Source organism: Anomaloglossus baeobatrachus, chromosome 6 (genome assembly GCF_048569485.1).
Source record: "Anomaloglossus baeobatrachus isolate aAnoBae1 chromosome 6, aAnoBae1.hap1, whole genome shotgun sequence".
Classification (NCBI taxonomy): domain Eukaryota; kingdom Metazoa; phylum Chordata; class Amphibia; order Anura; family Aromobatidae; genus Anomaloglossus; species Anomaloglossus baeobatrachus.
The window spans coordinates 563551188-563569805 of NC_134358.1; the positions used below are offsets into that span (position 1 = coordinate 563551188).

At 47.4% G+C, this 18618-nt stretch overlaps 1 protein-coding gene across 2 annotated transcripts in view; it reads right to left on the reverse strand.

The window, feature by feature from the left end:
• The window catches only part of VIPR1 (vasoactive intestinal peptide receptor 1), a 266845-nt gene that overhangs the window by 109617 nt on the left and 138610 nt on the right, over positions 1-18618 (reverse strand). The gene's annotated exons all lie outside the window — the stretch shown is intronic.

Sequence of the window (18618 nt, forward strand, 5' to 3'; positions counted from 1 at the left end):
TAATACTGCCCCTATGTACAAGAATATAACTACTATAATACTGCCCCTATGTACAAGAATATAACTACTATAATACTGCTCCCTATGTACCAGAATATAACTACTATAATACTGCCCCTATGTACCAGAATATAACTACTATAATACTGCCCCTATGTACAAGAATATAACTGCTATAATACTGCTCCCTATGTACCAGAATATAACTACTATAATACTGCCCCTATGTACAAGAATATAACTACTATAATACTGCCCCTATGTACAAGAATATAACTACTATAATACTGCTCCTATATACAAGAATATAACTACTATAATACTGCCCCTATGTACAAGAATATAACTACTATAATACTGCCTCTATATACAGGAATATAACTACTATAATACTGCCTCTATGTACAAGAATATAACTGCTATAATACTGCCCCTATGTACAAGAATATAACTACTATAATACTGCCACTATGTACAAGAATATAACTACTATAATACTGCTCCTATGTACAAGAATATAACTACTATAATACTGCTCCTATATACAGGAATATAACTACTATAATACTGCCTCTATGTACAAGAATATAACTGCTATAATACTGCCCCTATATACAAGAATATAACTACTATAATACTGCCCCTATTTACAAGAATATAACTACTTTAATACTGCTCTCTATGTACAAGAATATAACTACTATAATACTGCTCCTATGTACAAGAATATAACTACTATAATACTGCCCCTATATACAAGAATATAACTACTATAATACTGCCCCTATTTACAAGAATATAACTACTTTAATACTGCTCTCTATGTACAAGAATATAACTACTATAATACTGCCGCTATGTACAAGAATATAACTACTATAATACTGCTCCTATGTACAAGAATATAACTACTATAATACTGTCCCTATGTACAAGAATATAACTACTATAATACTGCCCCTATTTACAAGAATATAACTACTTTAATACTGCTCTCTATGTACAAGAATATAACTACTATAATACTGCCGCTATGTACAAGAATATAACTACTATAATACTGTCCCTATGTACAAGAATATAACTACTATAATACTGCCCCTATGTACAAGAATATATCTATTATAATACTGCTCCTATGTACAAGAATATAACTACTATAATACTGCCCCCTATATACAAGAATATAACTACTATAATACTGCCCCCTATGTACAAGAATATAACTACTATAATACTGCCCCCTATGTACAAGAATATATCTATTATAATACTGGCAGCTGCCAGCTGATGACATCATTGTATGACGTCACCCACTGGCCTCTGATTGGCAGTGGAAATCATCTGAAGTAAAGTGCAGATGGCTGTGAAAAGAAGCAGGAAAGAGGGCACTGAGGGAATGGAGGACAGGTGAGAAGATTATTTTTTTATGTGTGTGTGTATGTGAACAACAATGTGGCATGATAGAAGACATTACTACAGGATGGGACATTGCTACAAGATAAGGATGGGCTCAAAAATGGTTACATTACTACAGGAGACAAGGATGGGCATATTACTACAGGGGAAAAGGTAGGCACATTACTCCAAGATGGGCACATTAGTACAGGGGACTAGGATGGGCACATTACTACAGGATGGAGCACATTACTACAGAATGAGGACAAGGATGGGCACATTACTACAGGGGACAAGGATGGGCACACTACTACAGGGGACAAGGATGGGCACACTACTACAGGGGACAAGGATGGGGCACACTACTACAGGGGACAAGGATGGGCACATTACTACAGGAGACAAGGATGGGCACACTACTACAGGGGACAAGGATGGGCACACTACTACAGGGGACAAGGATGGGGCACACTACTACAGGGGACAAGGATGGGCACATTACTACAGGGGACAAGGATGGGCACATTACTACAGGGGACAAGGATGGGCACACTACTACAGGGGACAAGGATGGGCACATTACTACAGGGGACAAGGATAGGCACACTACTACAGGAGACAAGGATGGGCACACTACTACAGGGGACAAGGATGGGCACAATACTACAGGGGACAAGGATAGGCACACTACTACAGGAGACAAGGATGGGCACACTACTACAGGGGACAAGGATGGGCACAATACTACAGGGGACAAGGATAGGCACACTACTACAGGGGACAAGGATGGGCACAATACTACAGGGGACAAGGATAGGCACACTACTACAGGAGACAAGGATGGGCACAATACTACAGGGGACAAGGATAGGCACACTACTACAGGAGACAAGGATGGGGGACATTACTACAGGGGACAAGGATGGGCACATTACTACAGGGGACAAGGATGGGCACATTACTACAGGGGACAAGGATAGGCACACTACTACAGGAGACAAGGATGGGCACACTACTACAGGGGACAAGGATAGGCACACTACTACAGGGGACAAGGATAGGCACACTACTACAGGGGACAAGGATAGGCACACTACTACAGGGGACAAGGATAGGCACACTACTACAGGAGACAAGGATGGGCACACTACTACAGGGGACAAGGATAGGCACACTACTACAGGGGACAAGGATAGGCACACTACTACAGGGGACAAGGATAGGCACACTACTACAGGAGACAAGGATGGGCACATTACTACAGGGGACAAGGATGGGCACATTACTACAGGGGACAAGTATGGGCACAATACTACAGGGGACAAGGATGGGCACAATACTACAGGGGACAAGGATGGGCACATTACTACAGGGGACAAGGATGGGCACACTACTACAGGGGACAAGGATGGGCACACTACTACAGGAGACAAGGATGGGCACATTACTACAGGGGACAAGGATGGGCACATTACTACAGGGCACAAGGATGGGCACATTACTACAGGAGACAAGGATGGGCACATTACTACAGGGGACAAGGATGGGCACATTACTACAGGGGACAAGGATGGGCACATTACTACAGGGGACAAGGATGGGCACATTACCATAGGAGACAAGGATGGGCACATTACTACAGGGGACACGGATGGGCACATTACTACAGGGGACAAGGATGGGCACATTACTACAGGAGACAAGGATGGGCACATTACTACAGGGGACAAGGATGGGCACAATACTACAGGGGACAAGGATGGGCACATTACTATGGGATGGTGACAAATATGGGCACATTACTACAGGAGACAAGGATGGGGCACATTACTATGGGATGGGGACAAGGATGGGCTCATTACTACAGGGGACAAGGATGGGCACATTACTACAGGGGACAAGGATGGGCACACTACTACAGGGGACAAGGATGGGCACATTACTACAGGGGACAAGGATAGGCACACTACTACAGGAGACAAGGATGGGCACACTACTACAGGGGACAAGGATGGGCACAATACTACAGGGGACAAGGATAGGCACACTACTACAGGAGACAAGGATGGGCACACTACTACAGGGGACAAGGATGGGCACAATACTACAGGGGACAAGGATAGGCACACTACTACAGGGGACAAGGATGGGCACAATACTACAGGGGACAAGGATAGGCACACTACTACAGGAGACAAGGATGGGCACAATACTACAGGGGACAAGGATAGGCACACTACTACAGGAGACAAGGATGGGGGACATTACTACAGGGGACAAGGATGGGCACATTACTACAGGGGACAAGGATGGGCACATTACTACAGGGGACAAGGATAGGCACACTACTACAGGAGACAAGGATGGGCACACTACTACAGGGGACAAGGATAGGCACACTACTACAGGGGACAAGGATAGGCACACTACTACAGGGGACAAGGATAGGCACACTACTACAGGGGACAAGGATAGGCACACTACTACAGGAGACAAGGATGGGCACACTACTACAGGGGACAAGGATAGGCACACTACTACAGGGGACAAGGATAGGCACACTACTACAGGGGACAAGGATAGGCACACTACTACAGGAGACAAGGATGGGCACATTACTACAGGGGACAAGGATGGGCACATTACTACAGGGGACAAGTATGGGCACAATACTACAGGGGACAAGGATGGGCACAATACTACAGGGGACAAGGATGGGCACATTACTACAGGGGACAAGGATGGGCACACTACTACAGGGGACAAGGATGGGCACACTACTACAGGAGACAAGGATGGGCACATTACTACAGGGGACAAGGATGGGCACATTACTACAGGGCACAAGGATGGGCACATTACTACAGGAGACAAGGATGGGCACATTACTACAGGGGACAAGGATGGGCACATTACTACAGGGGACAAGGATGGGCACATTACTACAGGGGACAAGGATGGGCACATTACCATAGGAGACAAGGATGGGCACATTACTACAGGGGACACGGATGGGCACATTACTACAGGGGACAAGGATGGGCACATTACTACAGGAGACAAGGATGGGCACATTACTACAGGGGACAAGGATGGGCACAATACTACAGGGGACAAGGATGGGCACATTACTATGGGATGGTGACAAATATGGGCACATTACTACAGGAGACAAGGATGGGGCACATTACTATGGGATGGGGACAAGGATGGGCTCATTACTACAGGAGAAAGGATGGGCACATTACTACAGGGGACAAGGATGGGGTACATTACTACAGGGGACAAGGATGGGCACAATACTACAGGGGACAAGGATGGGCACAATACTACAGGGGACAAGGATAGGCACACTACTACAGGAGACAAGGATGGGCACACTACTACAGGGGACAAGGATAGGCACACTACTACAGGGGACAAGGATAGGCACACTACTACAGGGGACAAGGATAGGCACACTACTACAGGAGACAAGGATGGGCACATTACTACAGGGGACAAGGATGGGCACATTACTACAGGGGACAAGGATGGGCACAATACTACAGGGGACAAGGATGGGCACATTACTACAGGGGACAAGGATGGGCACACTACTACAGGGGACAAGGATGGGCACACTACTACAGGGGACAAGGATGGGCACACTACTACAGGAGACAAGGATGGGCACATTACTACAGGGGACAAGGATGGGCACATTACTACAGGGCACAAGGATGGGCACATTACTACAGGGGACAAGGATGGGCACACTACTACAGGGGACAAGGATGGGCACATTACTACAGGGGACAAGGATAGGCACACTACTACAGGAGACAAGGATGGGCACACTACTACAGGGGACAAGGATGGGCACAATACTACAGGGGACAAGGATAGGCACACTACTACAGGAGACAAGGATGGGCACACTACTACAGGGGACAAGGATGGGCACAATACTACAGGGGACAAGGATAGGCACACTACTACAGGGGACAAGGATGGGCACAATACTACAGGGGACAAGGATAGGCACACTACTACAGGAGACAAGGATGGGCACAATACTACAGGGGACAAGGATAGGCACACTACTACAGGAGACAAGGATGGGAGACATTACTACAGGGGACAAGGATGGGCACATTACTACAGGGGACAAGGATGGGCACATTACTACAGGGGACAAGGATAGGCACACTACTACAGGAGACAAGGATGGGCACACTACTACAGGGGACAAGGATAGGCACACTACTACAGGGGACAAGGATAGGCACACTACTACAGGGGACAAGGATAGACACACTACTACAGGAGACAAGGATGGGCACACTACTACAGGGGACAAGGATAGGCACACTACTACAGGGGACAAGGATAGGCACACTACTACAGGGGACAAGGATAGGCACACTACTACAGGAGACAAGGATGGGCACATTACTACAGGGGACAAGGATGGGCACATTACTACAGGGGACAAGGATGGGCACAATACTACAGGGGACAAGGATGGGCACAATACTACAGGGGACAAGGATGGGCACATTACTACAGGGGACAAGGATGGGCACACTACTACAGGGGACAAGGATGGGCACACTACTACAGGAGACAAGGATGGGCACATTACTACAGGGGACAAGGATGGGCACATTACTACAGGGCACAAGGATGGGCACATTACTACAGGAGACAAGGATGGGCACATTACTACAGGGGACAAGGATGGGCACATTACTACAGGGGACAAGGATGGGCACATTACTACAGGGGACAAGGATGGGCACATTACCATAGGAGACAAGGATGGGCACATTACTACAGGGGACACGGATGGGCACATTACTACAGGGGACAAGGATGGGCACATTACTACAGGAGACAAGGATGGGCACATTACTACAGGGGACAAGGATGGGCACACTACTACAGGAGACAAGGATGGGCACATTACTATGGGATGGTGACAAATATGGGCACATTACTACAGGAGACAAGGATGGGGCACATTACTATGGGATGGGGACAAGGATGGGCTCATTACTACAGGAGAAAGGATGGGCACATTACTACAGGGGACAAGGATGGGGTACATTACTACAGGGGACAAGGATGGGCACAATACTACAGGGGACAAGGATGGGCACAATACTACAGGGGACAAGGATGGGCACATTACTACAGGGGACAAGGATGGGCACATTACTACAGGAGACAAGGATGGGCACATTACTACAGGGGACAAGGATGGGGTACATTACTACAGGGGACAAAGATGGGCACAATACTACAGGGGACAAGGATGGGCACATTACTACAGGAGAAAGGATGGGCACATTACTACAGGGGACAAGGATGGGCACACTACTACAGGGGACAAGGATGGGCACATTACTACAGGGGACAAGGATGGGCACATTACTACAGGAGAAAGGATGAGCACATTACTACAGGGGACAAGGATGGGCACATTACTACAGGGGACAAGGATGAGCACATTACTACAGGAGAAAGGATGAGCACATTACTACAGGGGACAAGGATGGGCACATTACTACAGGGGACAAGGATGGGCACATTACTACAGGAGAAAGGATGAGCACATTACTACAGGGGACAAGGATGAGCACATTACTACAGGGGACAAGGATGGGCACACTAGTACAGGGGACAAGGATGGGCACATTACTACAGGAGAAAGGATGAGCACATTACTACAGGGGACAAGGATGGGCACATTACTACAGGGGACAAGGATGGGCACATTACTACAGTGGACAAGGATGGGCACACTACTACAGTGGAAAAGGATGGGCACATTACTACAGGGCACAAGGATGGAAATATTACTACAAGATGTTGGTTAAAATGACCATATGGTACTAATTGTTAGACACTATTACTTACAAGACGTTGATAAAATGTAAAAAAAAAAAATAATTCAAAATAAAACATCACATTTTTACCACTAAAAATGCTTTTTTATATATAAAATGAAATAAAAAATGTGCCCATTTGTTATCATAACCGAGCGAAAAATGTTAAAAAAAATGTGATCCAAAGTTGGATAGAAAAAAATATGTGATCACTAAAAATGTCATTTTGTCCTGTAAAGAATGCGGCCCCCAAATAATTTTTTCCTATGTGCGACCCTTATAATCAGCCAAGTTTGAGACCCTTGACCTAGAAGAATATTTTTCTTTTTTAAGCTAAACCCGTCTCTGGGAAAGCCGGCTGCATCCAATTACTAATCACTATAATTATTACTCCACTTCCCCTTTAAATCTAAAACCATCAACAAAAGATTTTCTATAATTAATTTCCCAAAATGTTTAATCATTCATTTCCGTTTTTAGAACAGTTGAGTGACAAGTATTCTGCCCTGTGCCCATCACATCTCCCGCACGGGCGGTCACCCAGCTTTCCCAGACTCCTGCACGTTACATCGGCCCCATCACACAGTGATACATCCTAATACAAAGTTTTCAAACTTTTTGTAATTCTTATTTTTTGCTTCTTTTTTTTTGGGGGGGATATTTAAAGGCATATTGTTCTTTCAGATGGGAATGGATCTCTCCTGAGAAAATTCCATTAGCGTTCGAGGCCATTGGTCTTGCTCAGGCTTCGATATTTTCCCGCTTCCTGAAGTCATTGTGGTAATTGCGCTTATTTCCTGAGCCGACATTCCGGCTGTAATGATCGGGCCGGCCGGGGCACGCAGCGGCTCAGGGGTCCCCGTCCCGGCCCTCCGCTTGTTTATCACTAGGAATCTCCCATCTAAAACACGGAGCATTAATCAGACATAGTTTATTTAGAAAATTCATCGCCGCTAATAGAGAAATGAGTCGCGGCCAGAAATCTGGAGAAAAAAATACAAATAATGTGAAATTTGGACGACTTGCACTTTCTCCCCGAAGAGAAACAAACAGAACAACTGATAAAACAAATAAAAACTAATGTGGACGATGGAGCTGGAACCGAGTAAACTGGGCAGGACGGGACGACCGCGCCTCAAACTATGGATATAGGAAACTTAAAGGGCTACTTCCTAAAAACATGTAAAAAATATGTCCAAACATATCAGCTCTTCTTCAGTCCTCTGAGCGGCCGTCATGTTCTCCCCCCTCCATGTCTGTATGGACCTTCTGCACTGGGCACATCATGGGGAGCAGAGAAGGGTCTTCCTCAAATTGTTCACACAAAGCTGAGGCTACAATTTTCCACATTGTTTTCTACTGAAGAGTAAGATTTTCCAGCACTGGAGATAAGGGCCCAAGACCGACCCCCGATAACAGCCAGGAGCATCCGCCTCCTCCACCAAATTATACAGCGGGCACAATGCAGTCAGGGGGTATCATTCTCCATTCACCAAACCCAGACTCCTCCATCAGATGCAGATAGAGCAGAGTGATTTGTCCCTGCACAGCAAGAGTCCAGTACCGTGCTCCATCCGATTCTCGGCATTGTGCTTGGTGATGTACGGCTCGGCATTGTGCTTGGTGATGTATGGCTCAGCATTGTGCTTGGTGATGTACGGCTTGGCATTGTGCTTGGTGATGTACGGCTCAGCATTGTGCTTGGTGATGTACGGCTCAGCATTGTGCTTGGTGATGTACGCCTCAGCATTGTGCTTGGTGATGTACGCCTCAGCATTGTGCTTGGTGATGTACGCCTCAGCATTGTGCTTGGTGATGTACGGTTCAGCATTGTGCTTGGTGATGTATGGTTCAGCATGGTGCTTGGTGATGTATGGCTCGGCATTGTGCTTGGTGATGTATGGCTCAGCATTGTGCTTGGTGATGTACGGCTCAGCATTGTGCTTGGTGATGTATGGCTCAGCATTGTGCTTGGTGATGTACGGCTCAGCATTGTGCTTGGTGATGTGTGGTTCGGCATTGTGCTTGGTGATGTGTGGCTCGGCATTGTGCTTGGTGATGTATAGCTCGGCATTGTGCTTGGTGATGTACGGCTCAGCATTGTGCTTGGTGATGTATGGCTCAGCATTGTGCTTGGTGATGTACGGCTCGGCATTGTGCTTGGTGATGTACGGCTCAGCATTGTGCTTGGTGATGCACGGCTCGGCATTGTGCTTGGTGATGTATGGCTCGGCATTGTGCTTGGTGATGTGTGGTTCGGCATTGTGCTTGGTGATGTACGGCTCGGCATTGTGCTTGGTGATGTATGGCTCGGCATTGTGCTTGGTGATGTACGGCTCGGCATTGTGCTTGGTGATGTACGGCTCAGCATTGTGCTTGGTGATGTATGGCTCAGCATTATGCTTGGTGATGTACGGCTCAGCATTGTGCTTGGTGATGTACAGCTCAGCATTGTGCTTGGTGATGTACGGCTCAGCATTATGCTTGGTGATGTACGGCTCAGCATTGTGCTTGGTGATGTACGGCTCGGCATTGTGCTTGGTGATGTACGGCTCGGCATTGTGCTTGGTGATGTATGGCTCAGCATTGTGCTTGGTGATGTACGGCTCGGCATTGTGCTTGGTGATGTACGGCTCGGCATTGTGCTTGGTGGTGTGCGGCTCAGCATTGTGTTTGGGTATAGAGGTTTTTCACTGGGGGGGAAGTGGCTGTATATCATATACTGGGGGTGAGGGGTTGAAAGTTATACACTGGGGGATGAGCAGCCAAATGTACAACAGTGGCAAGGAGATGGAGTAAAAAAATAAATAAATTCAATGATTAGGACACGCAGCAGCCCAATCTTTTTCTCTTTACCGCACTTTTCTTTAGGTTGCCGCACTTATTACTTTGTGTCGGTCTTCACTGTCATTCCGAGGTTGTATTCATGAAGCAGGAAAATTAGGATGATCCTGGGGAATCATCAGGACGCAAATTGGTAAGAAATTGTATCAAAGGCAAATATAAACCCAAATATAATACTGCAGAAATATCTAAAAAAAAATGATGACATCTTATAGAAGCATTAAAGTCCAAATCCATGATAAGAAAATATTGATAAAGGCAAAAAAGCCCAAATCTCTGAGACCAGATCGCGTGGGATACAGGAGATATAGAGTGATACAATGTATCCGCCACATCATACAATGTATCTATGTGCACGCCGCCAATTAGAGGTGCCGCTATGGAGAGTGGTGCATGTGCCTGTACATTAGGCCTGGTGGGCGGCGGGGACTCGGACTTTCTCCCCTGATAGATTCCCTTTGATTTTCCTTTGAACCAGTAAAGCCTCCATCACTGAACCGTCCGATTAATCAGCGGAGAAGCCTAATTAAAAGACGCTCAGAGAATGGCGGCCATAATACCTTGCCTCTAACTGGAGGCGACTCCCCGGGGAGCCAGAAATCCGAAAACCACGGAGATTACTGTGCAGATAATTGCTGTGTGCAAAGCCACTTACACAGGAGGAAACCTGGGAAAATCACTCAGCTTTATTAACCCCTGGTCACCCACCGGCCGTGCCGCTCAATGCACCCCCACCGGCTGCACCGCTCAATGCACCCCCACTGGCTGCGCCGCTCAATGCACCCCCATCGGCCGCGCCGCTCAATGCACCCCCACCGGCCGCGCCGCCACTTATCCTATCAGCAGCAACCTATGGGTATGAGATCTATAGAGCGTTACATGAGGTCACCTTCCCCTATACAGTACAGACCAAAAGTTTGGACACACCTTCTCATTCAAAGAGTTTTCTTTATTTTCATTTCTCTGAAAATTGTAGATTCACATTGAAGGCATCAAAACTATGAATTATCACATGTGGAATGAAATACTTAACAATAAAGTGTGAAACAACTGAAAATATGTCTTATATTCTAGGTTCTTCACAGTAGCCGCCTTTTGCTTTGATTACTGCTTTGCACACTATTGGCCTTCTCTTGATGAGCTTCTAGAGGTAGTCACCGGAAATGGTTCTCACTTCACAGGTGCGCCCTGTCAGGTGTAATAAGTGGGGTTTCTTGCCTTATAAATGGGGTTGGGACCATCAGTTGTGTTGTGCAGACAATTGGTGGATACACAGCTGATAGTCCTACTGAATAGACTGTTAGAATTTGTATTATGGCAAGAAAAAAGCAGCTAAGTAAAGAAAAACGAGTGGCCATCATTACTTTAAGAAATGAAGGTCAGTCCGAAAAATTGGGAAAACTTTGAAAGTGTCCCCAAGTGCAGTGGCAAAAACCATCAAATGCTACAAAGAAACTGGCTCACATGAGGACCGCCCCAGGAAAGGAAGACCAAGAGTCACCTCTGCTGCGGAGGATAAGTTTATCCGAGTCACCAGCCTCAGAAATCGCAGGTTAACCGCAGCTCAGATTAGAGACCAGGTCAATGCCACACAGAGGTCTAGCAGCAGACACATCTCTAGAACAACTGTTAAGAGGAGACTTTGTGCAGCAGCCTTCATGGTAAAATAGCTGCTAGGAAACCTCTGCTAAGGACAGGCAACAAGCAGAAGAGACTTGTTTGGGCAAAAGAACACAAGGAATGGACATTAGACCAGTGGAAATCTGTGCTTTGGTCTGATGAGTCCAAATTTGAGATCTTTGGATCCAACCACCGTGTCTTTGTAGAAAAGGTGAACGGGTGGACTTTACATGCCTGGTTCCCACCGTGAAGCATGGAGGAGGAGGTGTGATGGTGTGGGGGGGCTTTGCTGGTGACACTGTTGGGGATTGATATAAGGTTGAAGGCATACTGAACCAGCATGGCTACCACAGCATCTTGCAGCGGCGTGCTATACCATCCGGTTTGCGTTTAGTTGGACCATCATTTATTTTTCAACAGGACAATGACCCCAAACACACCTCCAGGCTGTGTAAGGGCTATTTCACCAAGAAGGAGAGTGATGGGGGCTACGCCAGATGACCCGGCCTCCACAGTCACCAGACCTGAACCCAATCGAGATGGTTTGGGGTGAGCTGGACCGCAGAGTGAAGGCAAAAGGGCCAACAAGTGCTAAGCATCTCTGGAAACTCCTTCAAGACTGTTGGAAAACCATTTCCGGTGACTACCTCTTGAAGCTCATCAAGAGAATGCCAAGAGTGTGCAAAGCAGTAATCAAAGCAAAAGGGGGATACTATGAAGAACCTAGTTGGAGGAGGGTGCAACTCGGTAGCGTTGGCGAGTAAGGCGCTACAACCTTCACAACAGCGCTCCTGACCACCTTCTATGCAGGAGAAAACAAGACCACCACTAAGATAAACTATGTATAAAAGGAAATGGTAAATAACTGCTGTCATCAGTCTCAGAGTGGATGGGGGTCCCAGGGGTCCGCTAATGATAAGCCATCATTATATGAGCCGGGAAGGACGCTTTAAGCTTCTTCTATGGATTTTGAAGAAAACATACAGACTAATTAATGCTAAACTCTAATTAGATGGGATTAGAACTTAAGACCCGAGCGCTGAAGGAGAAGAGTCGTATTCGCTATACAGTAGACTGCCACGCCGCTGCACACAGGAAGCATTCTGCAGGGCACTGCGGCCGATGCCGCTGCCCCTGACTGCTGAGCCCCTCGCTACGTCCCCCATGGTCACCTCTCCCTCCTTCCCATTGTGCAATGCCCCCCGCTGACCCCCCCTTCCCTGCTGGGACCTCCTCCAGGGCATATAAACAGCTGCCGGAGTCCCTCCTTCCTCTTACCACATCTGCCCTCAGGGTGAGCATCGCTGATGGACCCCCTGGAAGCAGCGGTAAGAGAAAGGAGCGGACGGGAGGGAGCCGAATGGCTTGCCTCCCTTGTGGGCACCAGCTCCCTCCTGCCGGTTCCCAGCAGCGGTGGGCGCAGGTCTTCCAGACCCTCCCGTCCACCGCAGCGTCTAAGCCCCACCACAGATTCCAGGCGCAGGGCGGCCCGGTCCAGAAGGTCCGGTCCGCTTTCACCTCCTGCTCCCGGCCCTAGCCCCTGATCCCCCCCCAACATCACGCCGGTCGCCATAGCCACCTCGCGCACCTCCCCCCGCCGGGATGACGCGGCCCCGTGTGACTCCCTGTGGCATACGGAGGTCGCGTCACATCCTGCTATCCATGTTCGCCGCGTCACTTCCTGTGATGCGGCGATCACATGATAATTCGTCACTTCCGGTTTCGGGTCCCGGACCGGAAGTGACGTCAGAATCCTGAAAAGCAACAGAATGCGGTGTTCGGCGCACATATCAGCTGTTTTTAACAGCTGACATGTGTGACTACAAGTTACGGGTGGAATCGCTTCCACCTGCAACTTGTAACCCCTTACATCTCGCTGCCAAAGTCTGGCAGCGAGATGTATATGCGCGGGCATTCTATCACTTACCACCGCCCCCACCGAAAGTCACGTGCGTGATCACATGACTTTCGTTGGTTGCCATGGTAGCACAGGGTCATGTGATGACGCCTGTAGCTACCTTGAGTCACTTGCTCTCAGTGCCGGCATACTTCCGGCATTGAGGGTAAAGCAGTGTATCTGCAGATCTCAGCTGTGTAGCTGAGATCTGCAGATAGTGCAGAGCGATCGAATTGTTGATCCATACATCCCCCTAAAGGGACAAGTTTAAAAAAAAAAATAAATAAATAAATAAATAAAATAAAATAATAAAATAAAAAAAAATAAAATTAAAAAAAAATAAATAAATAAATATGTATACATATATACACATATTTGGTATCGCCAAGTTCAGAAAAGCTTGATCTATCAAAATATAAAGTCAATTAAAGAATAATAATGCTATAATGCTAATAATTTTATTCACTTGGGTAGCGCTGTCCACGGCGCTTTGTATGCATTGGCGACGCTGTCCCCATTGGAACTCACAATCTAGAGTCCCTAATCTGATTGTTAAATTTCGTAGCAGCAAAAAAAAAAAAAAAAAAAACACAAACACCCAAAATTACGCTTTTGGTCACCGCGTGTTTTGCGTAACATCCAATAACAGGCGATCAAAAGTAGCATCTGCGCAAAATGGTACCATTAAAAAATGTAAACTCGAGACGCAAAATAAGCAGTCATTGCGCCATAGATCCCAAAATGAGAACGCTACGGGTTTCGGAAAATGGCGCAAAACGTACGCCACTTTTATTGGGCGATCTTGTTAACACCATCAGGAGTAGTTCTGGTTAACCCCGCGTTTATACAACATCAGGATGTAACGCAGCAGCGCCCGACTTAAACAGGGACGTGTTCTACTGCTGTGTATCACAGCTGGGAACTCACCTAACACCAGATACAGTTAAAATAAATAAATAAATAAAAAATTCGCGCAAACGAATACGTCGATATCTGTTCCCTAATATCAGTGGACCAAAAAACAGTCAACAAAGAAAAGAGTCAATTCGCAAAATACTGCAATACCATTTTCAACTCCTATAAAACCCATTGGGGTTCTGCGTGGTGGAAGTACGACGAAGAATTTAGAAGATGCTTGTCATTCCAACCGTTGGGAAGTTAAGGCCACCGATTCGTGGCTTATGATGGCGCAAAAGTCCCACCAGTCGTTTCCAGGCCCACCAAACTTTTCCTCTCACCACGCTACACCTGGAGCTGCAAATGTCCGTAGACCAGGTCGCTGTTGGCTTTTCAATGAAGGCCATCGCAGGTTTCAAGGACTCCGCAAATACAAGCACGAATGCTCATCGTGCGGAGGCAATCACACCTCCTCCAAATGCGATAAGCAACTAGACAGGCGTCACACTAAAAATGCAACACCAAGTCCCAAAGACTCCAGTGAACGTGCACGTGGTGGAGCCATTGCTAGAACGTTACCCCAATAAGGCTGCGGCCAACGCTATTAGGGACGGTTTCAACCACGGTTTCTTTATCCCCCTTTATGTTCTCCTCAGAACTAACCTTCGCCCCCAACCTCAAATCGGCCCGGGACCTCCCACAGGTCCTGGCGAACAAACTACTGAAGGAAGTGGCGTTAGGCCGACTAGCAGGCCCATTTATAGATTTACCATTCTTAAACCCTCGCGTTTCACCCCTAGGGATAGTGCCTAAAAAAGAAAAGGGTGAATTTCGCCTCATACACTACTTGTCCTTCCCGGCTGGGCGGTCAGTCAATGACGGCATCCCCACAGAGGACTCAGCAGTTTCCTACGCATTTTTGACAAAGCGGTCGCACTGGTGCGAAAAGCAGGGTAAGGAGCACTAATGGCAAAATCGGACATAGCATCTGCCTTTCGCCCGCTACTAGTGCACCCCGATTGTCCCACCTGCTAGGGTGCTATTTCAACAAAAAATTCTGTTACCACATGTGAATTACCATGGGTTGCTCCATATCCTGCTCACACTTCGAGCTCTTCAGCTCTTTCCTGGAATGGGTGGTTAAGGATGTAGCAAAGAATAAATTGGTCACCCATTATTTGGATGATTTCTTGTTCGTTTTCCCACACCAACTCTAAAGCATGCTCAACCGCGTTAAAATCTGTCCAGGTCATAGCGGACAAGTTTGGTTTCCGCTGTTGGCCAAAAAAAAACAGTTGGCCATGTGACCTGCCTTTTCATTTGAGAATCGAAATAGACTCAATTATCATGATGTTTCGGCTACCACTCGAAAAGGTTGAAAAAACCACATCGCTCATTGACGGGTTCTGCGCGGTTCGTAAGGTAACCCTGGCGCAAATGCAATCTCTATTAGGCCTGCTCGCCTTCGCTTTTAGAGTCATGCCCATGGGAAGGGGCTTTTCCCTGAGGCTCTGCCTGGCCACTAGGAGCATAACTGCCTCCCATCAAAGGATTTGCATCACCAGCGCTCTACGTGAGGAGCTCGGTGTATGGAGGTCCCTCATAGCTACTTACAATGGGCGTTCATGTTTCCAGGAACAGGAAGTTTCCAGCGCTGATATATCTATTTTCGGATGCTGCCGGGTCCACCGGATTCGGCCTTTACCTTGGTCCCAATTGGTGCGCTAATCGCTGGCCCAACACATGGCACCTGTCTGGGTGGACAAAAAAAAAAAAAAAAAAAAAAAAAAAAAAAAAACTTTACTCGAGCTGTTCCCTATAATAGTAGCTACAAGTCTTTGGGCAGAAAAGTTGGCGAACAATCGGACCCGCTTCAGGACTGACTACATAAGTGTCGTCCACGCCGTTAACCACCTCGCATCTTCCTCACCACCGGTGATCAGCTTGCTTCAATACTTCGTTCTTAAGTGCCTTGAACATAATATCTGGGTCAAGGCCAGCCACATACCGGGGATTGATAACACTATCGCTGATGCCTTATTGCATTTGATTTTCAGAAGTTTCGAGCATTGCACCCAGAATCTGACAACAATGGCCAAAAGTGTCCACAGTCACTCTGGACGGTCCCTGTGGACAGTTGATTCCGCTGGTTAAGGCATCCCATCAACGTGGCATTTGTATGGTAAGGCTGGGGACGAATGATTTCAATATAGTTCAACCGCTGCCTAGCCAGGTGTCCGCGGTTTTTCTTAGCAATTCCGTTGCTCGAGACATAACGCATCTACATACCAGTGGCTTGCCGGGCACAGTAGCGTAGTTGCGGGTTGCAGGAATAGCCTCTCACTTTCAGGTTCGTGGATGGACCGATGTCACCAAGGCCTTTCTGTTCAAACAGGCCGTTAAAGGCTGAAAGCGCTGGTGCACGGAGAACAGGAAGGCCATTTCATTCGCCATCCTTTCCGGCATAATAAACCAGCTAGGTGACGTTTGCACCAATGACAGCGAGGTCCTCTTGTTCTCGGCCGCCTTCTCGCTAGCATTCTTCGGAGCTTTGATGGTCAGCGAATTAGTTAGCAGGTCCCTAGGTCGCACCGGTGGTCTGTTACGCGACAATGTTATAGTTTGCAATGGTGGAGTACGGGTTCGCATAAGGCGCTCCAAAACAGATCAGCTCGGTAGAGGAGTTTGGTTCCCTATTTTCCCGTTTTCAGGTATCCTATGTCCCATCCTTACCTTGCAGCGACACTTAGAGTCTTGGGTTCCCAACAAATTCTTCTTGGAGCACGCAGAGTGATCCCGCTCATGGCGACACAACTTTCGGCATTGCTCAAAATGTCTATTTCCTACCTGGACCTACAACCAGGAGATTATGGCATGCACTCCTTCCGCATCGACACGACAACCGAGGCAGCAAGGGCCAGCTTCATACCTATCCGTGCAGTCCTGTAGTTCCCTGCCACCAGTTGTCCACTGTTTGGCACGTTTATATATTACACAAAAAAAAAAAATTGTTAACCGAAATGATATACATATATTTATTTATCTAAGCACCTTCAAACCTAAAGAAACATTAATACAATGATGTTTACTGACACGATGATGGAAAATGTTTTGCATACAAGAGAAGTAACCGTTTTTCTTTTAGATCTGTCGAGACCTAGCATCTGGATCCTAGGTCACTCACACATATTCTGGGCAGCACGGCGGACTGAGTCGAGACCGGGTGGAAGCGTGCTGGGAGTTTGTGACCTCAAGTTTCACTGGAGAAGAGTTCGGGGCCTGGCCTGGGCCCAGGTCCTGCCCGTGGTAGTGAGCATATCCAGAGTAGCCACTGGCCTACTGGTGCTGGTCATTCACGGGTGGAAATGACCTAGTAAATGTGAGGATCCAGGATCTGCTTGCGGTCATGCAAGTGGTCCTAGATAAGTTCAGCAGCTTCTTTCCTAGATAAGTTCAGCAGCTTCTTTCCTAGATAAGTTCAGCAGCTTCTTTAGCAACGTAGTGGGGGTACGGTCCAGTATATTACCGAGATTGAGTTGTACAGGGGCAAGGAACATAGCAGCTGTGGAAAGGTCAAGGCAACAAGTTAATATGCAGATCGCCAAATTTATAGCGTCAGGAAGAGGGATAGTGCCTGGACACGAGATGCTGGAATCAGAGGTCAGCCGTTTGGTGCTAGAGGATGGTTTTAGCCTTAATGATATAGGCCTAGACAATTTCCTGTCGGACAGTAAGGACGGGGTTGAGCGGGCCATAAGGGCCCTGTGTGGGGGTCGCAGCTCAGGCTTGGGCCTTCGCCACTCCGTGGCCGGTGGAAGAGGGATTTGGTGAGAGCCAACCTGCCACGGACGGCCGTAGGCATCGGGCCTCCTCCCTCAGGTTTAAGGCGGATTTGTGCCTGTGGTTAAAGCTGTGGCCAAAATAACAAGCAACCCCCTTTTATATCAACATTGAATGGTGTTACGTGGATACCTTCAATAAAGTACAAAAGAAAGATATTCCATGTGTGGTCTCATTCATTGCGCGGTGGGGAGGGGGAACCGGTTGGTGGGTCTCGGCAGTCTGCAGGGCACTGCGGCCGATGCCGCT